This window comes from Tupaia chinensis, unplaced genomic scaffold (assembly GCF_000334495.1).
Source record: "Tupaia chinensis unplaced genomic scaffold, TupChi_1.0 Scaffold143720_1, whole genome shotgun sequence".
Classification (NCBI taxonomy): domain Eukaryota; kingdom Metazoa; phylum Chordata; class Mammalia; order Scandentia; family Tupaiidae; genus Tupaia; species Tupaia belangeri.
Genome location: NW_006203569.1, coordinates 664,151 through 677,326, shown reverse-complemented (window position 1 = coordinate 677,326; position 13,176 = coordinate 664,151).

Genomic DNA, 13,176 nt, shown 5'->3' with positions numbered 1-13,176 from the left:
AAAAAAAACCAGACACATCGCATTCGATGGATAGAGTTTTGTAGCAATGTGGCAAAAATGGTAAAATCTGATCTGCTTTGCTAGTTTTACTTTGTTAAATTTAAACCTGATACAAAAGGAGCTAAATCTATCATGTTATCTACAGTAAGAACTAAGTTAGTGAGCTCTTTGCCTTGGCATCAGGGACCCCATTTTTCCAAAGCTAACTCACCTTGTAATCGATAGGAATATATTTTTTATACATTCAAAGGGTAACTTTGCCCTATTCACAAGGAACATTGCATTGCAGTAAATACTGTTATTGAAATGTTTCAGTAAAAGTTCATATGTCTGACGTCTTCACTTCTCTTAATAAAAGTTAATATTGTTTGAAATTTTTTTTGGTCTTATAATATTAACGAATCCAAACTTTTGGTGTTTTGGGGTTCCAGCAGTCCAGAGATGAAAACAGAAGGGTCCCTTTAAGATTGTAGCACATTTGTGGACTGTGAGTTGACAAGTGAGCATTAGGGGGCGCTGCTACATTCTTTACTCTGAGGAGAGCATGTCAGAACTGCTAGCATCTTCAAGCCTAAAAAGCATGATGTGTGTATGCGCATACTTAGAAAAAAAGAATGAGACCTTGAGAGTAAAAACAGATGAAACTCTCAGCAGGTTTCACATGTCAGTACTTAATTTCTGCAGAGTCAGAAAGAAGGCTTTGTTTTTTAGGCTGTACTCCTGTGACCAACTACTTATGTTAACTTCTACTCCTAGAAAAGCTTTGAGCATTTCTGTGAATTCCCAGTGCATTTAGCATTTCCTATGTAATAAGAAATAGGCCTTTACATTACAGGATATGTATGAATAAAGGTGTGAAATATGAACCAATCATAAATACAGTGGTTTCCTCTCTAAAGGAAATATCTGTGTTTGCAAATCCAGAAACAGGTGAAAATGAGGACCTTGTCTTTTCATGCACTGTTATTAAATCTTATTTATTTAGATGCAATTCATCGTTCTGTCAGAATCCCACTCCTTGCCCACTCCCTCCCACCTTCCTTCCTCTTTCCTGATTTCCAGCAGGCTCTTGGTAAGCCATGCCATCTACCCTAGCCGTTAGAAGATCCATAGAGTCTTTTTGACTGCCTAGCTGAAAAGCAGAGATTATAATCTGTTTCTAAGGCCACTGTGGTCTTGGTTCTCAAAGCCACTGATTTTCACCCCATCAAAGGACTCTATTTTGATTTTTTCATGTCTCGATGACTGTAATGTTATCGTTGGTGGTCTTCCTTGTTCCTTCTTCTAAAAATGTTCTTTCAACCAAAGAATATGCATTCTTTTGCTCTTATCATGAGATTCCATTCCTTAAAGCATCTGAATTGACACTATACTTCTCTGAGCATAGCATACAAGTCTATGCTCAGTACCTTTGGATTAAAGGTTCCCTTTCCAGCATCCATGACATCTCATACATGACCCAAGGATGGCTTTCATTGTGCTAGTAAGGGGCCAAAGGCATCATGCATTCTGGGAGTTTAGCTGAGCATGAATAGTTAATAGAGATAGAACATTCTAGGCAGGAAATAGGCTAATCATAATAAGGAGAAACAACTTGAACCCTGAGCTCTAGACAAGTTTTCTAGAAGTTCTTCAAGGGTACGATGTCAATGTAGGAAAGGAAGCCAAGTGCAAGGTCTCATGGGTCCTCAGGCTGGAGGATATAGGTTTGGAGTGGGGCTTGCAAAAGTTTATTGTGGACCTTTTCTGTCTAGAACACCATTCTAGACGTTGGGTGGTGCTGTGGAAAAGAAATGGGTACAGAAATGAATAGAATATGGTCTCTGACTTCAAAGGTATTTATGGTCCAGTGGGGAAGAACAGGGAGTCAGTGCTATAGGAAGAGTGGGACAGGGAGGCTTACAAGCTAATTCTAGAAGCTACTAGCCTCAGGCAGTTTGACGGCTAGCCCCAGGATTCATTGCTTACATGTGCACCAGATGAGCCAGAGGTGTTGCCTGGCAACCGTGGTAATATACAGCCCGGATGCTGTGATGGTGACATCCCCTGTCAGCACTGCCGATTCCCTGGGAATGTTTTCTTTGATTCATTTTCCCAAGAAATTTCATTAAGGCATGTTCAAAGTAAAAGAGTAAACCCCCACTGGTTTTTACCCCTCTTCTGCTCTTATACTTTATCTGCCAGAAGAGTCCCAGAGACAGCTGTACCCATGACTCAAGCCTACTTACACATTTTATGAGACTGCATTTTTTTATTCATTAAAAAATTATTTCTTGATATCTTCAACTTATTTTACATGTATCCACAAAATAAACTTGATTGATAGACAGGTAAAAGGTTGGATAGAGGATGGATAGATATAAGTCAAATATCGTAAAATATAAATTATAGAAACTAGGTGTTAGGTAAGGTTCACAATATAATTCTTTCAATTTCTGAATATTTGAAAAATTTTTTATAATGTCTTAGAAAAACAAAGTAACTTCTTCTATTTTTCAAGGGTATCTCATTATGGAATAAAATTGACCCAAAAAAGATAGTATAAAAGGCAAGACATTCTACAAAAAGTCCCCAAACAACTCAATTTAAAAATATGAGCAATGAATTTGAGTAGACATTTCTCCAAAGAAATATATTGATGGCTAATAATCTCCTGAAAAGATGCTCAGTATTATAATTTGTGAGAAATTTCAAATCAATACAACAATGAAATGCCACTTCACACCCACCAGGAGTGATATTTTTCCAAAATAGCAATAATGGTAATAACGGAAGAGTAAGGTTTTTGAGGATGTGGAACTATTGGAACTTTCATACATTGCGAGTGGGAATGTTAAATGGTAAACCCACTGGGGAAAACTGTGGCTTTAACATTTTCTCACAAATACATACAGAATTGCCATATAATCTCTTTCTAGGTATATACTCCAAATAATTGAAACAGAAGCTCAGACACTTGTACACCCATACTCATAGTATGTTATCCACTATAACCAAAGGTAGAAATGACTTAAGTGTCTATCATCAGATGATGATAAAATAAATGCAGTTTCACATATACTCTATGGATTACTACTCGGTCATAAAAAAATGAGACCCTGGCATTTGATAGAAAGTGGACAAATATGGAAGATTTATTGCTAAGCCAAGCAAGCCAGTCTATGAAAGAAAGACATTGTATGTCCCCACTTAGTATATTCTGAATGTCCACACTCTGTGGCAGAAACTGAAAAATTGGAAGATATAGAATCATGGAGAACAATTGTGCATACTAGAGACAGTATGGAAGGAGGTAAGGAAATGGGAAAAGGTGAGAGGAAAGGAACCAAGGGAAAAAGAAAGAAGCAAAACATTTAAAGGACACAAAACCCAAAAATTATCTGTTGATAATGTGTATGATAATATCTTTAACTGGACTAATATACAGTATATTCATACTGGGAAAATTCATTTTGCAAGCTGTAATGATATACAGTAATTGTATAAAATATATAAATAAATGTGGTATATGCTTATAATTATATTGTTTGGATATAAAAAAGAATTAAGTTCTGACATTTTAATATGAATGAAAACATGTTAAAATGTAAAGCAAGCTAGATATAAAAGGACAAATGTTATATGATTCCACTTATATGAGATACCTAGAATAAGCAAACTCAGAGAAACAGAAAGTATAATTGAGGTTACCAGGGCACACAAGAGGAAAAAGTGTTGAGTTATTGTTTAATGGATGCAGAGTTTCTATTTGAGATCATGAAGACATTTTGGAAATGGATCCAGGTGTTGGTTGTACAACATTGTGAGTGAATGTATTTAATGCAACTGAATTTCATACTTAAAAATAACTAGAATGGTCCATTTTTGTTTATGTGTCTCTATTATAATTTTTAAAAAAGCAGAGTTCCTTTCTGAAGATGTGCACCTACAGAAAAAAAAATAATAAATGAAAAGACCAGGTGGTATGCTATCATGCACAATGAGATACATGAAGAATTCTCTGAAAAAAAGAGAAAAAAATGAGCTGGAAACAATGGAAGAACTGTGTGAGGAGGCATGTCCTGAACTAGACAGCCAAGCAAAAGGAAGGGGGCTTGAGAATTGCAGGGATAAAGGTGTTTCATCTGTAGCTCTCTTGGTGTTCTCTGCTTTTCTCTTAATCTGCCCATTCTTGCCTCTTACTATTCCAGTCCAAAGAGGAGGTCTCATTGAGCAAAGGCAAATATGCTCCTGTTTGGTCCAGCTCTCCACTCGCACACCACCACTGTCCTCCTTAGAACCCTACTGCCCCCAAGACTCTTTTCCACATCACTGGTCTTCCCCGAGCTCCTGGATTACCCAACAGCACTTCAGTGTGCTCAGGTTGGGCTTTCAAACAAGCCAACAAATCAACAAAGCCTATAAATCCACCTACTAGGTCAGGTCTCATCTTTCTCCTCCTCTTCATAACAAAACATCTTAACATGCCAAACTACATGTCCTTGATTTTTATTCAGTCCTTAACCTGTTCCAATCTAGATCCTCTCTCGATCTTTCAAAGAAATTGTTATTGCTCAGGTCAGCCATGATGTCACCCCAACAAGCATAGTGGACACATCTCAGTCCTTACCTTGCTCAAACTGCCTAGTTCATTCCATACAATCAATGACTCTTCCTGACACGGTCTCTGTCCTAGGCTTCTGGTTAAGTTGCTTTTCTTTCACTTTGAGTTTTTGTTGTTAGTTTCTGTTCTCTGCCTATTTCTCTTGGCTCACTGCTATGTCCTTTTTCCTTCTCTTTACATTCACTTCCTGGGCAATTTTATATGCTCAAATGGCTTCAAATGCCATCCATATGCCTCACCAAAGTCATAAGCCCAAGCTTTGATGAAAAATATGAGGCCCTTATAACCAAACTGCCTATGCCTATCCCAGTTTAAATTCCTCATCTTGGAGCATAAACTCCGTGTGGTCGTGTAATGCCACTTACAAGACTCTGAGTGAGCACAGCCATACCATGTGCCCAGCTCTTCTCCTTCATACTTTCTTTATTTTATTTTTTTTAGAGATTTTTGCTATCACACATGTGTACTCACCAGAGAAACAGAGAGAGACAGAGAGACAAAAAAATAAGAAATCATCCCCAGTGTAGATGGCCAGCTATCACACATGTGTACTCACCAGAGAAACAGAGAGAGACAGAGAGACAAAAAACAAGAAATCATCCCCAGTGCAGATGGCCATGCCACAAACTCTTTTCCAGTCTCTTCTCAGGGTTTTGGGCATGCATGCACATGCACCTGGCATGAGTTTTAAGCCACAGGTCTGGTTCTTGAACCACAGTTGATTGTGGGGGAGTCCAGTGGCATAACCATTATGCCATCTGCTGGTCCCACCCCATCACACATCCATTGACTTACGGGAATTCTGTCATTTCCTGTTACTCAAATGTGCCCAACTCTAGCTTTTTTCTGTAAATGGGATCTAATAACACCTAACCTGTCTGATTTTGTAAGATTAAATAAGATAATCAGCAAGGTACTTTGAATAGTAGACCATGTTGCAGTTGTTAGCATTATGATTATTATTATTCATGTTGGGCTTCTCAGATAAAGAAAGAAATGGAGAATAATTAACAATACAACTAATGACTGCCATTAGTTTCTCATCCCTGAAAGAAAATGATACTTTTTATAACTACTTGGAATTTTTAACTCATCTAAGGAATCAGAAATAATTTGTTGATACTACCTTCTCTGGAAATCTTGGAAACTTATTTTTAATCCTTATTTTAACCTTAAGAAAACTGAGGATGCCCATTAGACTATCAAAAGCACTAGCTAATTCAAGGCAAATAGTCACACCATTATGTATTGTTTAGCTTTGGGAAAAGCTTTAGTTCCATTTCAGCTTCCCAGCTAGCAATGCTGGCATTGTGTAGATACCACCATGGATGCTAAAAATGGGAACTGGCCAATTAAAGCCCCCTGCTGAGTCTTCTCTCCACTGAACTAGATTCTTTACTTCCATGCAGGGCAAAGCAAGAATTTCAAGTACCAAATCTTTTGGCACTCCTCAATGGCATGAAAAACAACTGTTTGTATAGCAAAATATTTTCCAGAGCTAGAAGCCCATAAAGATTACTGCCTTCTTTTGAGTACACAGAAATATTCCACAAACATAACTCCCTCAGCTTTCTGCAATATGGCACCCAGAAGTAAGAATGCCCTTTCTCCTACCTCTGCAGCATTTTTTACCTTGGTATCTGCTCTTAGACCACCTGAGTCTAGGATCTTGCCTGGTGCTAGCTCACCCACTGCCTGTCCTCCTGCAGATCAGGCTTACTGCTGTTCATCCCAACTAGGGAGAGAATAAACCCAACTTGGCAAGGGGAACTCTTCCCTGCTGATCCAGGGCCTTGGCATTGTTTTTGCTGCCAGTCTGGTTGCCTTCTTGTTGCCTTTGGAAGCCTGCACTTTCTCTGTGGCTTTTGTGGTCGTTTCCATCCGCCAGTGTGGTCCCTCTCAGAGGCACTAGCATGCCAGACCAGCCTATTTGAATTGGTGCCAGGCCACTTACTGGGGAGGTGAGGCCAAATCCCATATATTTAAAACTGTAATGCTTTGCTTGTCCACCTAGCTCCTGTCTCCTGAAGTCATTAGTTGTGGTTTTACTTTACTGTTAAAACACTCTTCTTTTTTTTCCTTTCTCTCAGCTCTGGCTATTTTCAGCTTTATATATTTAGCAAGTTGTGTGTAGGTAGAGATTCTGCTGTTCTACTTAAATCTATTTTCTTCTTTTTTTGTGTCGTAAGGAAAGAGAATGTGTTTCCTATTAAATGTGGGAGGAGATGATAAAAGATAGAGGGACTTGATGTGTGTCTGAAATAGAAAGTGAGAGAACAGTGGCAGCCTGTCCAGTAACCCAGGAGTAGAGAGAAGCCCATTGATATGGCATGGGACTGATAATGCCCCTCATCTTGAATTTCTTCAGGAAAATAGACTTTTGGTTGCTTGAGAGAGGTCTTTTATCCTTCATTTTGCTTGGCATATTTTAAGGGCCTTAAACTACCATGGGAATCCTTTTGTATCATACAACATCTAAGGCTTTGCAAAGAGTACACGGTTGTACAATGTAAGGTAGATTAATAATAACATTTCCATTCTACAGCTGAATTAGGGAAGTTAAGTGATTTTCCTGAAATCCCTCAGGAAGTCTGAACACATCTAGGAACAGAACATGTTAATTCTAAGACTCAAACCTTTCACCCATGGACCCATCTCCCTGTCTCTATTTACTCTAAAATTCTGTGCATATGTGTTTCAAGTAAATATTTGTTTCTGGGGAGATTTGGGGAGTGGACAGATATTCCAAACATTGCCAGTTGAAGGTGGAAGATGAACAGCGTTGTAGACCAGATTGTCATTTATCAGCATATAGCCAAAGCTATGCTTTGGATAGCTAGTACCCCATGCAGAACCACTGAGCCTACACAGTAGTTCTAACAGAACTCATGTTGGCCAGAAGCTAAAAGGGCATTTAACTGGCATTCATGCCATTTGAGGGGGATCTTCAAAAAGTTCATGGAAAATGCATTTTATAAAAACCTATGCATGGATTTCATAATTATTTGTATAAAAATGAATACATAACTTAGTTTCATTTTTCCATGAACATTTTGAACTTCTCTCATGTGTGTTTTCTTTTTTTGGAGAGGTTTTTGCTATAGAGCGCGTGCGCTCACCAGACAGACAGAGACAGAGACAGAAAGTGAGAAATCACCCCTCAGGGGGGATGGTCACACCGCAATTCCTTCTCCTCCATTCTCCTCTTGGGATCTTGGGCACACATGCACCCGGCATGAGTTTTAAGCCACCGGGTCCGGGACGTGAACCACGGTTGACTATGTGGGAGTCCAGCTACATAACCATTACGCAAACTGCTGGTTCCCTCTCATGTCTGTTTTCTGAAACCACCTTAAGTAAAATGAAGAATTGAACTTAGAGCATGGAAAATAAACCCCCTTTGAATGGTGGTGATGGTAACATTGTTTGCCAATGATGGAAGATTATCAATACCACAGAAAGAAACAAGGCTTAACAAACCTGTAGAAAATTTATTCTCTGGAAGAATATATGGATTTTCCATCTAATTTGGAAAATGCAGTTACAGTTTCTATCATGATTTTAGATATTTCAGGATTCATAGAAAGTGAGAATTTGACTAATGTGTTATCTGATCCATATGGTCAAGCAGACTCTACAACTTTGTTGTAGATGAGTCTTTCCAGATTGAAGGTGACAAATTCAAATATTTTAACAGCTTGGTTACTAACTAATGAGAGCAGTAACTGATGGAACGCAAAAGGGCTGAGGACTGTATATTAAGGAATGGTGGAGACTATGGCAAATTGAAGTACTCAAACCTTTACTCAAAGTAAAGGGTGCAGTGCCCACAGCTCCAATCAGTGTGTGTTAAGCATAACCAGTGTGACCAGATCATGGAAACTAAGATTTAGTGTAAAAATCCACAAATTTTTAAACGTTAAAAACTAATTTTTTGAAAATATGTATCGAATTATTGGAAACATATTTACTTGACTGTGGTGTATAGTTCTGTAATCTATTCTACCTGTCTACATGCATCCTTGTGTCTGTTACTCACTTTCTTCTAATCCTCCCACACCCTCTTGGAGTTCTTGATATATACCATTACTCTTTCTGCCCCCAAGTCATTGAGTACTTCAGTTTCCAACACAGAGTGCAAACATTCGGTATTCATTAAGTGGAGGCATGCAGTACTTGTCTTTCATAGCCTGGCTTATTTCATTTTTCATTATGTCTTATAGACTCATCCACTTTGTGTCAAATGTCCGATTTCACTATTCTTCATGCCTGAATAGTAGTCCACAATATTTTCTTAATCCATTCATTTGTCATTGGTCACTTTGGTCAATTCCATGTTTTTCTAATATAAATAGTGCTACAATAAACATCAGTGTGCCAATTCCAATCTGACTGAGTGATTTTCTATCCTTTCTAGTAAATAACAAAGAGTAGGACTACTGGATCATATAGTTGTTCTCTTTTTAGACTTTTGAGGAATCTCCATACTATTTTCCATAGTGGTGGTACTAATTTACATTCCCTCCAGCAGTATGTGAGGATTCCCTTTTCTCTGCAACTTCTTCAGCACTTGTTATTCTTTTGTTTTGTTTTTGTCATATTATGACTAGGGTTATGTAATACCATATTGTAGTTTTGATTTGCATTTCCCTTATGACAAGAGATGTTAAACAGTTTTTCTTATGCTTTTCAGCCACTCTTATGTCTTTTTTTGAGAGTTGTCTACTCAGGTAGATTACCTATTTTTTTATTGGATTATTAGTTTTTTTGTTTTGATTTTATTTTTTAAGGTCAGCTCTTTGAGTTCCTTATATATTGTAGCTAGTAATTCTTTGTCTAAAATATAGTATGCAAATATTTTTCTTATTCTGTGGATTGTCTCTGTACTCAGTTTATTGTTTTCTTTGCTGAGCAGAAACTCTTTAACCTAATGTAGTCCCACTTTATTTTTGGCAGTGTTACCCATGCATTAGGGATCTTATTTAAGAAAATTTTACTTACTCTAATATCTTCAAATGATGCCCCTACATTTTCCTCAAGTAGCTTTTATAGTTTTGGCCTTTACATTGAAGTTTGTAATCCAGTTTGAGTTAATTTATGTGAACAGTGAAATGAGGGAGGAGGTCTAGTTTCATTCTTCTGCAGTGGATATTCAGTTTTCCTAACACCATTGACTGCAAACCCTGTCTTTACTCCACTGTATTATATTATGACTTTTGATGAAAATCAGTTGATTATGTTGTTGAGTTCACTTCTAGATTTTCTGTTTAGGTCCATTTGTCTACGTATCTCTTTTCTTACCAGTTCCGTGCTGTTTGGTTATTATTGACATTGTAAATATTTTGAAGTCAAGTAGTGAGATGCATCTGACTTTATTCTTTTTGTACTTTATTGAGTGATGATTTGGGGTCTTTTGTGATTCCAGAACATTTTTATGATTATTTTTTCTATTTCTGTGAAGAACATTACTGGTATTTTAATAGGAGTTACATTGAATTCATAGATTACTTTGGGCAGTGTTGACATTTTAACTATGTTGATTCTTCTCATCCATGAACAAGGGATGTTTTTCCATCTGTAACTTTTTCTTCTTCTTCCTTCCCTCTTCCTTCCTTTCTTTCTTTCTTTCTTTCTTTCTTTCTTTCTTTCTTTCTTTCTTTCCTTCTTTCTTAAAACCAGGCTGTTCAGTTCAGTTTATTTTAATCAAATGAACCAACAGAAAGATAACTTAGTGCTTGAAATCTGGTAAATATAAAAATTAAAATTCTAGTTACAGCTCCTTACCACTACCCCCAACCCCTGTTTCCCTATGAGCCTAGCATAGTGTTATATACGTAGGTGACTACTTGACTGATGGATGAAGACAAAGACTGAGATTTGAAGAACCTTCCAGATCATCAGTCATGAAGTAGGGCTTGAAGGTAATAGCTACATATCCCCAGCTACAATTTATGCAAAAACATTTTATTTTAGAGCACAGTTGAAAACATCTCCTTTGCTTTGAGATATTAGTTATTTCTGAAGTGTAAAAAAGTGCATTCAGGCAGGAATAGAAATATCCAGACTTTTGCTCTCATTTTTAAAAATTGACTCTATTCCCTTGCAGAAGATATCCTAGTTAATCAAACTTTATGTGCTCTTCTAATTTTTCTTGCTGATTTCTGTCTTCATTCTCTCTTGTTTTTCTACACTAATATTTAGAGATTTGAGGAATATATGGGGAAAATGGAAACAGTTTTAATAACAGTAAGCTAAGAATAGTCACCAGAGCTAATTTTCCTTTATGCTTTTGAAAATAGGACGAACCCAGAACAAGTTAAGAGATATCTTTCTTTGCTAGCAAATTAATTTTCCATAATAAAAGGCAGTCACATTTCCTGAGGAGCCTAAAATTAAATGTCCTAGAGAATGGTTTGGTCAGGGACTAGCAGTTGGCATAGTGGCTATGCCACTGGACTCCCATGTAGTTGACCACGGTTTGAGTCCCAAATCCAGTGGCTTAAACTCATGCTGGGCATGTGTGTGTGCATGCCCAAGATACTGATTAGAGGAGACTGGAGGAGAAGGGATTGTGGCATGGCCATCACCTCTCGGGGGTAATTTCTCGCTTTCTGTCTCTCTGCCTCTGTTTCTCTGGCGAGCCCATGTGTCCTATAGCAGAAATCTTTCTCCCCCCGAAAAAAGAAAAAGAAAATGTTTTGGTCAGTGTATGCAGCTGAGTGGGGGTGATGCTAAAGGGTGGGGGTAGGCAGGGCCTGGAGTGAAGAAATTAGGTAATGTTTTTCTAAGATCACCATGGCCACAAGACGGGAATCATGATCGAGAGAAGGAAGGAGATAGCGTCGAGCCACCTAGGACCACACTCTCTGCTCAGCCTTTTTGACTCAGCAGGAGAGAGCAAGAGGGTTTTCTGGGCTGGCAGGTCCATGTGGGGCCAGGTGTGGCAAGGCTGGCTATCCCAGAGAACAGCTGCTCATTCTTAGCAGTTCTGCTGGTAGCATAGTGGTTATGGCAGCAGCAATAACAGCAGCCCCAGAGATGTGCTGGCTCTCTACAGGCCACAACTTTCATACTTTATACATCATTTCCATTTCCCCAGAATGGGCTGTTTGTATCTTTTCAACTTCTTTATTTTTTAAATGTTTTCTTTTTTTAAAAAAAAAGATTTTATTGAACTTTATTTATTTATTTATTTATTTTATTTTTTCTTTTTATTTTTTTGGAGAGGTTTTCGCTATAGGGCGCATGCACTCACCAGACAGACAGAGAGAGACAGAGAGATAGAAAGCGAGAAATCACCCCCCAGGGGGGATGGCCACGCCGCAATTCCTTCTCCTCCATTCTCCTCTCGGGATCTTGGGCATGCACGCACACGTGCCCAGCGTGAGTTTAAGCCACCGGGTCCGGGACTCGAACTGTGGTCGACTACATGGGAGTCCAGCGACATAGCCATTATGCTAACTGCTGGTCCCTGTTTATTGTATTTATTTATTTAAATTTGACCAGAGAGAGAGGGGGAGAGAGAGAGAGAGAGGAATTGAGAAAACAAGCTGCCAGGTCAGAGACTTGAATCACGGTCAGCCATGTAGGAGTCCAGCGCCCTTAACCACCATGCCACCTGCTGGCCCCTATTTTTTAAAATATTTTTTCACATACAGATCTTTCATTTGCCTGAATAGATGTGTTGCAAAGTTATTTTTGTGAGTGGCCATTGAAACAGAATTTCTTTTTTCATTCGGTCTCAGTCATTTGTTGTTAATGTAAAAAGCAATTCACGTTTTTGTGTTTACTTTGTGTCCTGCGACTATACTGAATTTGTTTATCATATCTAAGAGCTTTTTGGTGAATTCTTTAGCATTTTCTATATATATGATCATAGAATAAGGACAATTTACCTCTTCCTTTTTTGCATTTCCTTTCTTTCTCTTGTCTGTTCATTAGGTAGGACTTACAGGGCTGTGTTGAATAGAAGAGGAGAAAGTGAACATCTCTGCCTTATACTAGTTCTAAGTGAAAAAGCTTTCAACTTTTGCCCATTCAGGATTGTGTTAGTCATGGTTTTGTCATATACGGTCTCCACTGTGCTAAGAAATCTGACTTCTGAGGACCAGCAGTTAGCATGTCGTTGAACTCCCATGTAGTCAACAGTGGTTCAAGTCCCGGACCGGATGGCTTTAACTCACGCCAGGTGCGTGTGCATGCGTGCCCAAGATCCTAAGAGGAGAATGGAGGAGAAGGGACTGTGGCATGGCCATCCCCCGGGGGGGGGGGGATTTCTCACTTTCTGTCTCTCTCTCTCTCTCTGTCTTTCTGGTGAGCGCATGCACCCTATAGCAAAAAACTCTCAAAAAAAAAAAAAAAGGTGCCTTCTGTGCCTATTTGATTGCAAGTCTTAGTCATAAAGGGAAGTTGTATTTTATTTAATATTCTTCTAAATCTGTTGATATGATATATGATATATGGTTTTTGTCTTTCCTTCTGTTAATGTGATATTTAAATACACATTTATCATTTTACATATGTTGAACCATCCTTACTTATATCCCTAGGATAAGTCGTACTTGGTTATGGTG